This window comes from Agelaius phoeniceus, chromosome 12, assembly GCF_051311805.1.
Source record: "Agelaius phoeniceus isolate bAgePho1 chromosome 12, bAgePho1.hap1, whole genome shotgun sequence".
Classification (NCBI taxonomy): Eukaryota; Metazoa; Chordata; class Aves; order Passeriformes; family Icteridae; genus Agelaius; species Agelaius phoeniceus.
The window spans coordinates 12857388-12869729 of record NC_135276.1 but is presented as its reverse complement, the minus strand read 5'-3'; positions in this window follow the sequence as shown (position 1 = coordinate 12869729).

Here is a 12342-nt window from a genome sequence, read left to right as displayed (position 1 = left end):
GCTCTTAATTTTTGGTTATACTCAGTGAAATGAGGTCAGCCAGTGATGGACACTTATTTCCTACTGCTTGCATTTGCATTTTGCTCTGGGCAGGTAGGAGACCTGAGCAAGAGGTAATATTTTAAAGTTTTTTTTTTTCCTCTCTGAAAATGTGATGGGGATGAAAACCTTTCTTTAATGATCATTAAAATCTTGGCATCAGTAATAGGGAGAAATTAATGATGTTTGAGACTGTAGAGTCCTCTCAAACTATTTTAAAAGATGACAGTTGTGGTTTCCCTATTGAGAACTTCATCTATACTCAGATATCCAGTGTTTTATGACCAATAATGAAGGGCTCATATTGAAAGTTTTTCTGTGTTATGATCTTGTATAATGACACTTAGCTTACCCTTCTGTTAGGGAGACAGAAAAAGAATTAATTTGGTGCCATTCTCACTTCCAATGCATATGCTGGTTTTGCATGTACTTCTAATACAGTTCCTGCAGTAGTTCCTGTGTGCTTGTTTTAGCTGAACTAAGTGAAGTGTCTGGTGTGAAGATCCATTCATAAAGTTCACATCTGCACCATGTGCACAGTTAAAGGAATCCCCATCCCCAGTTTCATAGGGTGAAGTGAAACAAGTACATGTGAATGCCTTTTGGCTGAAGAAAACTGCATAGCATGGCTTGCCAAAATATACTTATTCTCCATGAAATTCTGCTGGCTTGCAGATTTTCACTAGAATGAGGAATTTTTGTGAATGCATGGCATATTTTAGTTGTTGCTATTCTTGGCTTTCTTCATAAAAGAAACAGCATAAGCTATCACTGCTATTTATAAAAGTGTTTTGTGACCCTATGCTATAGTGTTGAAGAGTTTTTAATCCAAAAATTTATCATTGCAGCAGGACAAAAGCTGATAATGGCAAATCTGTCTTTAATTTAAGAGTTCCTATTAAAGTTCATTGATGTAGAACTAGTATAAAAAACCAATTAGATTCCACTCATAACTTCCAAAATGCTAAATTTAAGCACATTTGTGGTTTTTCTTAAATGTGACTTTAAAAAATGTTTTCTGGATATTTGATCACTTTTGTTATAATTTAGAGTTTGATTCAGGGCTTGCTGAGGCATTGGGAGTCCTTACTGGGATGCTGCCAAATGACCTTATTTACTTCACTTTAGTGGAATATGTGCTGGGGGTTTTCTGGCTTCTGTACCTGCAGAGATGAATAATGTTCTTTAGTTATGCTCAACAAATAGGTTTATATTGGATCTTGCAGTATTTCAGTCTTTAGAAGGAAATCCCTCATGAAATTTAAGGTCATGCTTTTTACCCTATGAGGTAAAAACTATCCAGTAAGGGGCCTGTGCCAAACCTGTCTCTATTTCCATGGACAGAAGGATTTGTTCTGGTTTCTATTCTCTGGGTATATTTTTACTGCATGTCTTAAACAAAAATGACCCAAATTAGAAGGTGTGTGAATGATGGAATAAACATGGTGGCTCAATTTCACTATTGCATGCTGCCAGCAAATGGGAGGAAACACTGAGGGGCAGCAGCTGTGTCTGTTTTCCCACTCAGACTCAAAAGAAGCTCTTGTAACCCAAAATGCTGAACCAGTGCCTTGATTCCATGCAGTGCCATGGAAGACTGGTTCAGTCTCCTCCCTTCTGCCCCTTCCAGCTAGAGGAGCTCTAAGGAGAATGGCAGCAAGGTGCTTCTGAAGGCTGGGCTGCTCTGAGCAGCACCACCCATTTGTTTTGAGATCTTTATTTCTTTCCTATCATCAGGGCCAAACATTCTACTGAATCTAAATGCATTGGCTACAGCAGAATGGTAATAAAATTAATAATTACTGATGATTTTGCCCCTGCAAAATGCCAGGTGCAATATGAGAGGGTTATGTATGAAAAGGGCATAGAAAATATGAAAAGAAATAATTTGCCTTACTTTACTGTGGTCTTATCCTGATGTAGAGAGCTGTTATGTACAATGAAAGCCCTTACCAAAACCCAGTTTGGTGTTTTATTTCTATCTTTCCTGTTCTGCCAAATTAAATGCATTAAGATCTTTTAAAGATGCTCTTATAAATGATATGACTTGTAATTTTGATTCAGGGTTAAGGATTCAAAGATCTGTATTCCACAAGTATAATTTCAGTTGGCATTAATAAGATATATGTGCACATTTATGGACATAGTTCTTCAAATAATCTTTTGTGAGTTAAGACACCACATGAAAGGCTATTATCTCTGACTCAGCTGTGATGATGACTTTAAAGCAGCATTTACCCAACTTTGATGCATAGATGAATATCTGTGTCTTGAAGACTTCTTGGTTTTGTCTGGTAAGTTACAAGATAAGAGTTTAAAATCCTTTGTCTTGGCATAGTTTCTTTGCTGTTGTTGGGACAGGGAGTACTGTTAGAAATGGGCACGTAGCTGGTTCCCAATACTGATTATAAAAAAGAATTTACAACCCTCTGATATAAATAGTTCAGTATGAAACATGTTCACATCTCTAAACATTTTGGGGTTTTGGTCACCAAAGGAATGTTTATGTAACATTCCCATTTACATAACTGGGATCAAAATGGGATATTTCCTATAGGTTCTGCTAAATGATCTCATTGGAGAAGTGTTGTGTTGCCTGAATTGTTGTCCAGTACAAACTGCACCTACAGAAGCTGAATGTTTCAGGACTTCGCATCACAAGGGTGCTAAAAGTGATTGGCAAAACAGAAGGGTTTGTGTGTGGTAGAGCGTGGTGGATGGGAAGTAAAATGTAAGAGATCTGAGTGGGAAAGCAAAATTAGTACAGCAGGAGACAAATAGCTGGTATTTACACACAAGTCTTGAAACGGCTGAGGAAAGTGAGGTGAGAACTGAAGTGGGGCACCAATGTCTCATCTTCAGAGGAGGCTGTTGGGAAGATCTGCATGAGCATTAGATGAGTGTCAGTGACTGATGTGGCCAGCTGGATGTGCAGGGGAGAATCACCCTGAAGGGGAGTCACCTCCCCAAGTGAAGTCAGTGTAAGGCATCAGAAACAAATCTTGGCATCCATCCTTTAATTTCTTCAGAAGAGAATAGAAGCAGGGTTTGTACCTTCTCTACCCTTACATACAGCTGTAAACACGGTGCCTCTGGCTCTAAAATCATCTCAGAAGTCTCTAGATACATTCTCGTGCCATGTCATGGTTCCAGTTCTGTTTGTATGGTATGTAACTGACCAGAAGATCCCTGAAGTGAAAGCTGTGGAACTTGTGTGTGTCTTTCTGGCAAACTCAATTAGTCTGCCCCTTTCTTAAAGGAAAATAAGAGCTTGTGGCATGGCCACTGTATGCACCTCAGGGGAAGAGGAGCTGGCAGAGACACTCAGGGATGAGCAAGGGGCTGTCTGTGTGTGCAATGTCAGGAGAGGAAGGTCATTCACAACCATCTCCCCAGGAAAAAGCTGTAACTGAGCCTATTCATGCTGTTCCCCCTTGCTGATGCTCTCCCTCACCTTTCCAAACTGCTGGGAGGTTGTGCTGCACTGTAGGTGTGAGTATATGCTTATAAAGGGAACAGATATAGATGGACTTGAATAAGTTCTGTGGAGCTTTTGCACACACTGAGTAATTGTGAGTGGCCTTGAGATGCTGCAGGAGACGCTGTGGTGCCTGCAGGTTTGCCCAGCAGCTCCAGCCTGTGTCATGGAGAGATTAATGCTGTGAGACTCCTGACATAAGAGTATAAGCTGGCCTCGTGTGCCCCATGATGACTTTTGGAATTGGTAGATAAGCTTGCTCTCCAGCTTTCTTGTTTTTAATGAGCAATTATCTTCCTGCAGGATGCTGCAAATAGTGCAGTGACTTCTCAGCAATGCAGAGGGGCTCAAATGGTGTCCTTTTATGGCCATGTCTTCAATGTGAGGCAGCTTTCATAGGGACTCAGTGTTGGAAGATTATTGCTACTGTTATGGTGGATCCTTTCTGTCTTTGGTTATAAAATCTAGGAGACCAACAAGACCTTCTTGAAGCCAAGTTCCTGGTGGCATTAACACCAACATAACCTACTGATGACAGGGAAATGGGAGAGCCAGCCTAATCCCCCAGCCAGAAAGTGAATACAGCAGCTGTAATGGACTCCTCTTACATTTTCAAAAAGCCTTAATCATACCAAACCCTCTAGAGCCAAAGTTCTGCTTATAAAGACTCATAGAACTGAGGAGATCTTGGTATGAAGGGACTGAATATTGAAAAGGTGTTTTCATTTTCAGCACACTTGTGTCTTCTTTAAAGCCATATCTTTTTGCATTATTAATTTTTTGACTTCAGTTTGAATATAATCAGTCTGAAGTAGGAAGTTTTTTCTTAGTTTTATGTGCATTTTTATAGCCATCTAATTTGTTTGATGCAGAGTGCTTATCTCCACGTTAAAATTAGCCTTATTTGTCTTAAAATCCTTTCTTCATTCAAAAAAAAATATAAAACATTTGAAGGATACAGACTGTTTCCATTTAAAAACATCATGTGTCTGCAAATCTTGTAATATCACTTGATTAGATTTTGTTTGCCTTTATGGATATATTGTTAAAGTTCTTTTCAAAATCAAATATTGTATTTTTGTGACTGGTGCTGTGGCTTCTTTTCTTGATAACTGCAACATATGAGAATTTGTCTGTTATATAAAATACATATTTAGTTGTGAAGACTTCAAAATCTTGGGAGATGGGAGGAAATTCCTGTAGCAAGGTCTCAGGAATCTGAAAAGATTTCATTGCTTGCTGATGTCCTCTCACCACAATCTTCTGCTGACTACACTGCTGGGTGTCTGGTGTTTGTCTGAACACTCTTTCCCCTGGTAGTGAGCAGTGGTTGAGTGAACAGGCAGCCCAGTTGTGATCTGTTTGGTAATAGTTGCTAGAGTTAATCAAAACTCTGTTTTGAAGTCACTTTTGTTTGGGGAATCATTTCACCTGGAGCCAGCAGGAATACGTATGGTTTTTGCTTTTAGAAAATGTACCTTTTGCCCTAAGAGTTTTAAAATAGATGGAAGTGGAAGCTTTCCTACCTGAATGAGCCCTTGTCTTGGAAGTCAGTGCATCCTTCCTTAAATATGAGGAACTTAACTGGTCTAAACCCAACCATATTAAACTTCTGAGATGATGGTAAAATGTCTTCCTGGTGTTTTGGGCTTTTACATTTTGCATTATTAGAGGCATCAAGTTTAACCTTGGATAGAATGATCCTGCTCTATTCTCCTGAAGATGCACTGTTCCAGCCTGTTAAGGGTGTTAGCAATGCTGGGTAGAGGAGGGTTTTTGAATAATCCACCAAGAGAAAGGCACTGGTAAGATACAAGAATAATCTTGAGTATACAGATGCATAGGTGACCATCAGAGTTGGCAGAAAAGGCATAGTGAAGAACTGGAAGGTAGCAGTTGAAGCTTGTAAAACAGTTTTTATGCTTGAACACAAAATTACTGCTGAATTGCAAGGGGCACTTAAAACGTCAGAACTCATGGGAGCTCTGACACCCACCTAACTTTTCAGCAGCTCTGACAATGAGGTTTGTGGGGACATGTTCTGAGGCCCTGTTAAGGCAGGAGAGTTGTTCCCATAGTTTAAGTTGGGAGATATCTTCTTATTGACCCAGTCCTGCTGGTCAGCTCCACACTGGCAGATAAGCTTTATCAGGGATTGAGAAGCTCAGTGTAACTGAGAGGTAAATTCTCCCATGAGGTGACTTCATTGAGTTACAACAGTCCACAGGAACATTCAGCACAAAATTCATTTCTGTGTAACCAATGAGTTTTATTAAACAGGTAGATTAACATGACTTTAGTTTTTAAATCCAGTGGTCTATTATGTTCTTGTCTTCTCAGCTCTGTTTGCTTCCACAGGAGCTGTCATTCTGGTCAACAGTTAAGCTGTGTCTCTATGGCAACTTTCAGAAAAAGAATTATTTATTTGTACACACACTTTTTGTACGTCATTTATATCTTAAATGAGATCTCTGAATCACTGGGAAAAATGATTTATAATGGTATCTTTTAAATAAATTAAACTCTCCCATGTTTCAGGCCCACCAGGGGACCATACTAAGCAATTGAGGCTTAGTATGATTGAGGATCTGGGTGGGTGATGCACACTGATTCTTTACTAAACACCTCTAAGTTCAGAGACATCAATTGTGTACATCCTTTTCCTTTTTAATATTTGGAATTTGAATGAGCTTAAAAAACTTATTATAGGTTAATAATATTTTCATATATTGGCAAATATAAATTCATAACCTTCAATTGTATGTGAGAGAAGAGCAGTGTTACCCAAGTAGAAGGTAGCAACTGAAATGAATCAAGAATAGCAGCTGTGTACAGCATATTAATCAGAAAAGCTAAGAAGTTGTATTAAATTCACTGGTTTTTTTCTTTGGGGGTTTCATAGAACTTCTATGAATATGCTGATTTATGTTAGAAAATTAAATATCACAGCTTTTGCTTTATAGGTGAAGAACAGGACATGGCAGTATTGCCCAAAGCTGTATCATGAGCCTGAATGTTCCTTCTAGTAACATTTTGGACTGTGGTGATGTGGACTAAAAATTGCATAATACTTAAACCATATTAAAAAAAAATCAAAAAATCTTTTTAGGTGTTTGAGTTTTATTTACCACCTGATTTTGGTATGGCTTGGATATGTTAGAAAGGACTAAGGGTAAAAGTATTTAATTTTTATTGCTCAAAACCTCTTTGCCTCTAGATATTGTTGTCTAAATAGTTTCTGTAATAAAAAGCCCCAGTAGGTCATGTCAGGCTTGTTTATTATCATTACTCCTAAAATTTCTTGGTTGTTATTTTCATGAGAGCCAGCCAGTGTCACAAAAAGCTGTGGAACCCTATGGTGCTTAGGAACCTTGAAAATGAGTCAGCCTTAAATAATTTGTAGCAGACAACCAATGCTCTATTTTCCAAATATGTGAAAACTATTTGCAGCTGCTGCACAAGTTAATTTGACATTTAATTGCATGGTATTTGTCTGTGAGCCAGAAAATATATAGAGCAGGCTTTGTTTATTGTCATGTTATGCACTAAAAGCATGTGCCTAACAGCTTACCCCTAGCATAAACACCAACTTTTCAGCAATGACTTTTCTTTTGGGAATCCTACTCTGTGGTGCAGCTGCAACTTCTTAGAATATTTTGCTGTGCAAGAAATAACGAGTGGCCTGGCAAAAGATGGGGAAAAAGATGTATGAGCTCAAGGAGAGCTGTGTCTGGTGTTATTTTTGCCATGTGGGTGTTTCTTACACAGCTGTGATGCTGTGGCACAATGTCTGTGTACCTTGCACACCAACATCCAGGGATAGAGAGGTGTTGTGAGACTGGGTTTAGCAGCAGCCCTAAGTTATTGCTTTGCTTCCTTCTTGCCATGCCAGCTGTGCCCCACAAGGACTTGTGACAGCATCTGATTTCAAGGACAGGATTACTGCCAGTGCTTCTTTTTTGGGGCAGTAAAACCATTCTGCAGCTCAGGGCAGCCCTTAGGGGTTCAGTTGTCTTCATGTCTGCATCCAAGTTTTGTTTATCCAGAGGAGATTGGTCACTTTTACAGGTTTTAGTTGTTCTTGTGCTTCAGATTTTCTTGCCAGGTCAGAGGCTTGTAATTCTTTGCCCACGTATAGTAGGAGTACATTTTCTTTCTGCTTCTAAACACTTTAAACACCTTAATTGGTTGACTTGGGAACAATTAATAATGTTTTGGTAATAATTTTTGATACATATTTGACAAGAAAAGCACTATTTTTAGAAAATAGATTGCATTGTCCATTGTAAACCTTATTTATAGATAGTTGAGGCTTTCTTCTTAGAGAATGCAGTCTAATATTCCTAAGATGGGGAAAGGAAGGAAAGCTTTATTTTAAAATTCTAATGGTGCTGTTCCAGATTGACTGAAAAAGGGGAAAAAACCCACTAAAATAAATTACTCTATCAAAAACTAATGATATTTCATCTGCTTGTTACCACAATTATATGTCAATAACCTGGTGCTTGTATAGACCAGGAGATGTTTTCTGGGAGTTTATATGTGCATTTTCTTTGGTGGTTCTTAATTATTCTGTAGGACTGTAACATATGCCACTGGTAGAAGGGGAAATTCTCCCCTCAGGGGCTTTTTCCAGTCTTTGAGCCAGAAACTCCCAACTTTCATGTGTGCAGAGGTTTGAAAGTCCAAAACTGCATGTTGAATTCCAATGGATATTCATGCAAAATGTTTTCCTGCATTTCCTCTGCCCTCTTTTTATTTGTCTGTGTGACCCCTTCAGGGGAGATTGGCTGTTTGGGGAATGGCCAAACTGAGAATTTTCTGCAGACCCTCTGAATGCCTTCACCAGGCAAATCCAGGTATTCTCACACAGTTGAATCTGGGCATTTTCCTGGGCTGATGGTAAATGAAATTATTGCTGCTGTGGAAACTGCTGGAAATGATGGAAGTGCCCTCTTTGGGATTATACAAACTATGATTGATGGTTTTGAGTTTGTAGCTTATTATAACCAGGTTTAATACAAGATTTTTCTCTTGGCAGAAACATGCATCAATCTAGCTGGCACTACTTGGACACAGAAAATAAATAAACAAGAAGTGAGGGGCATGTGTTACTCTACACACTTGAATCACAATAGAGATAGAATTGGAATAAAGTGTCTTCCAAGAGCTGGAGATAGCTGGAGCAGCAGCTGAGATTTATTTACAAAGTTATTTTTTATGGAAGTCATCTCATTAAGAAATTTCCTATAGATCAGAGCATTGCATTGCTTGACATCAGGTTACTCTTGTTTTTTTGGTGTATTGTATGCCAAACAACATATATAGGCTCTTTAATAATTATATATAGGATAGAATGTATTATTATATAATATAAACTCTATTAATAATTATATATAGGAAAAATTTATAATAAATTTAAAATAATTATATATAGGAAAAATTTATTCCTGATGCTAAAGGAGGAACTTTAGCATCAGGAATAAATTTTCTTGCTTGACTATTTAACCGACTGAAATTTGGTGTGGTATTTAATGTTTGGTGTTTCTAAATCATAGAAAAGACTTGTACAAGGATCAAAATAGTGTGACTGATTATAGTTTTTCCTGCTGGAAGATGTTTGACATGTTTTTATACATCTTGAAAACATTCAAACAAGAGCAGATGGGAGTTTTTGAGAATGGTAGCTTTTAGATCAGGAACCAGACAGATTAATGTTTTGTGAATTAGATTAGAGTCCAAATTGTCTGAATGAGTTTGTTACCAGACATCTAACCAAAGTGGGTTTTTTCCTCTTGAATTGGATTAAACTGTCATAGTCACAGCAATTCTGCTGTGGTTTATGAGAAGTTTACTGAGTTTCATTATTGAAATAAATTTTAAGGAATTTTGCAAGTTTGAGCTTTTATCACACCAGATAGCAGCAGGTGTTTGGAAGGAAATCAGCTGGCTAAAGAACTGTTGAAAAGCCAGATTGGCTCAAGTATATGATCATTTTTGAGAATGGATTATACTAAAACTCCAGAAGACCTTTGAAACCTCTTGAATAATTCTAAGGGATATTTGTCTAATTTTTAGTGTTTGGTTCATATCAGGTTTTTTTAATTTCTGTGTTGGAAATGAAGTCTTGGAAATTAAGAAATACTGGCTGGTATTTGTTACCACCCTGATGCATTTTTTTCTAGCTGGGTAATAATGACTTATTCTGCTTGCATACAAAACACATTAAATATCAGAAATAAAGGAAAGACTATATCATAAATAAAGGAAGAAAATCCATGGGCATGTCTGGCAATCTCTGTAGAGTTCTTATCTAGGATTTTAGCTCAAAATGGAAGTAGAGCAGGTAGAGGTTTAAATGAGGATTTTGCAAACCTACATTGTAAGTACAGAATTGTTTCAAGCCCAATACAAGTAGCAGAAAAATCAATGAAGATAATAGTAATAACTTTCAACTGATGTTGTGCATGGAACAGTGTTTTGTATGTGCAATCCATTAAACATCCTTATGGGTCATAATTTTGTATTTGGCTCTGAAAGGGGAATGTAGCATGAGCTAAAGGAGCTCAGAATCCAGTCAAAATTATCTAACTTTCTCTATCATCTGTGTTTATTCTGTAAAATATGTTTTGGTCTTAGTATAGAGATGAGCAAAAGTTACCTATTCAATAGAGATAAAAGGATAATATTTTTCTGAAACTGTAGCAAAGTGCTATGAAGAACAAAGCAGTAAATAATATCTCCCCTGCTTTGTAAAAATAAGTTTCCTGAGACAAAATATTGGAAGAACTAGCTTAGGTTTTTTGACAGAAGTTCTAACTTCTTGCCTAAAAATACTTTCTTTATACAAAATATTTATCTCATAAGCTTTCTATTAGATTGAGATACTCATTTGCACTGAGGTTGTAAAAACAATAGTCCAAAAAGCCTATTCTGGTGCAGCCATCATCTGTGTAGGGGGGTTGAAGATGTTCCTGGAAGCCGGGCTGGTGTTGCTGATAGGCGCTAAGGATGGCAAAGGAAAAGTCACACTGACCACTTGGTTTTTCTGGGCTAGAACATAATTCAGGGGAAAATGAACTGTGTCTTTAGAGTACAGGAAACTGAAATGTCTCAGAATTCCTTAGGTCAGGTCCTGCATGGTGCCTAAAAGGGTCTTTCAAGGGCTATTACTTACATCAAAACCTCTACAAGAGGTGGTGAGATGTCTTGTCCTTGAAGTTTTGACATACATGGGACTCCTGTGTCTGAACCAACCCCCCTAAAAAACCCCAAATGAAAGAACAACCCACAGCAGGAAGCTTGAACTGAACTCTTCTTGACCTGACCTTGTCTGCTACCTTCATTTGTACTGTGAGCAATGTCAGAGCTGATGTATCTCCAGGTGGGCTCTGCATGGGAAGGGTGAATGGGAGCAGAAATGGTTGATCATTTGTTTTTCCTCTTTTTAGTTGCTTAATTGTATCTTAGCTTTGTGTACAGTGACTTTTCTGCGCTGCCTCTTTCTTGATGACAACAGCCCCATGTACTTAAAGGGTAATGTCATTTTGACTTCAGAAAGCATTGAAAAGTCAATGGAAAATGTGAACTACTGAACTGGCATATTACCAGGACAAAAACATCAAATCAGATGAGTAGAAAACAGGTCATTTTGTTCTTGAATAACAAATAATATTTTATATGCCTTGGAGGGAGAATAATGTTTCAGGTTTAATTTTTGAATAAAACAGATTTAAGAACCAAGTTAACAAAATAGTTCAGGGGTTTCGGGGTCAGTTCAGTAGGTAAATGCAACATACTTAAGAAATAGCAAAAGAGCAAAATAGTAATTTAAAAATAGATTTTGAAATTCCTGGGCTGCCTAAGTCTTTCAAATCAGAAGAAAGGCTGATATGGGCCTCTGTCCTTTCTAGGTGGTTGCACTGGCACTCAACCAGCACCCAAGCTTTTCTTGCCATTGTTTTGGATGAGACAACCATAAACTGAAAGCCAATTTGTTCTTTTCCAAAAATGGGAAATCAAAGTTCTTACACAGTTAATTCTCAGCCTTATTTGCTATCCCAATAGAAGTGGGGCCATTGAAGCCCAGCAAAACAGGAAGTAAAATGTAGTATTTACAAAATAAATAATATAAAATCAGCTCTTTCTAACATTAAAAATTCAGTCTTCAGCTACAGACACTTATCTATGTATTCTTAGAGTATAGACTGTTTTATGGAAAGCTTAATGCTTCATTCTGTTCTTTTAAAAGGTTTGTGGATTTCCTATTTTTGTACAACTTCTGTATTTCTATTGCTTGGCCTACACCAAATGATGGTTTCAAAGCCTTAGCTGACTTGAGCTGTTTTGAGCAAAGAGGACCAGGAAACCCAATTATACACAGGTTGTGTAGTGGCAAACCTGAGGCAAGGCAGGAACCTGTCAAGTGGAGCAGAGCAGCTTGGGGACAGCACTGGAGTCACCTGGCAGAGCTGATGCCAGCCCATGTGTGCCATGGCATTGCTGCATTAATGCTGAGAGCTCCTTTAGAGGGCTCTCCATTTGCTTTGTGAAACTCCTGGTGATCTCTGCTGTTCACCACACAGCCCTACAATGCCTTATCCCCTTCAGATTTGTCATTACTGATGGTGAAAGCTACAAGATGGAAGAATTCCAAATTGGCCATAAAGGTCACTCTATATATTGTTTACAATCAGGCCTAATTAACTTTGAAGTTTGAAAGCAGAAGCTTAAGGGAAGCTGTCAGTGACCTCAGAACATGGAAGGCTGAATGTTGTTCAACTCAGAACCAGAGTTCTAATGGAGACAGTAGGTGGCAGAAAAAT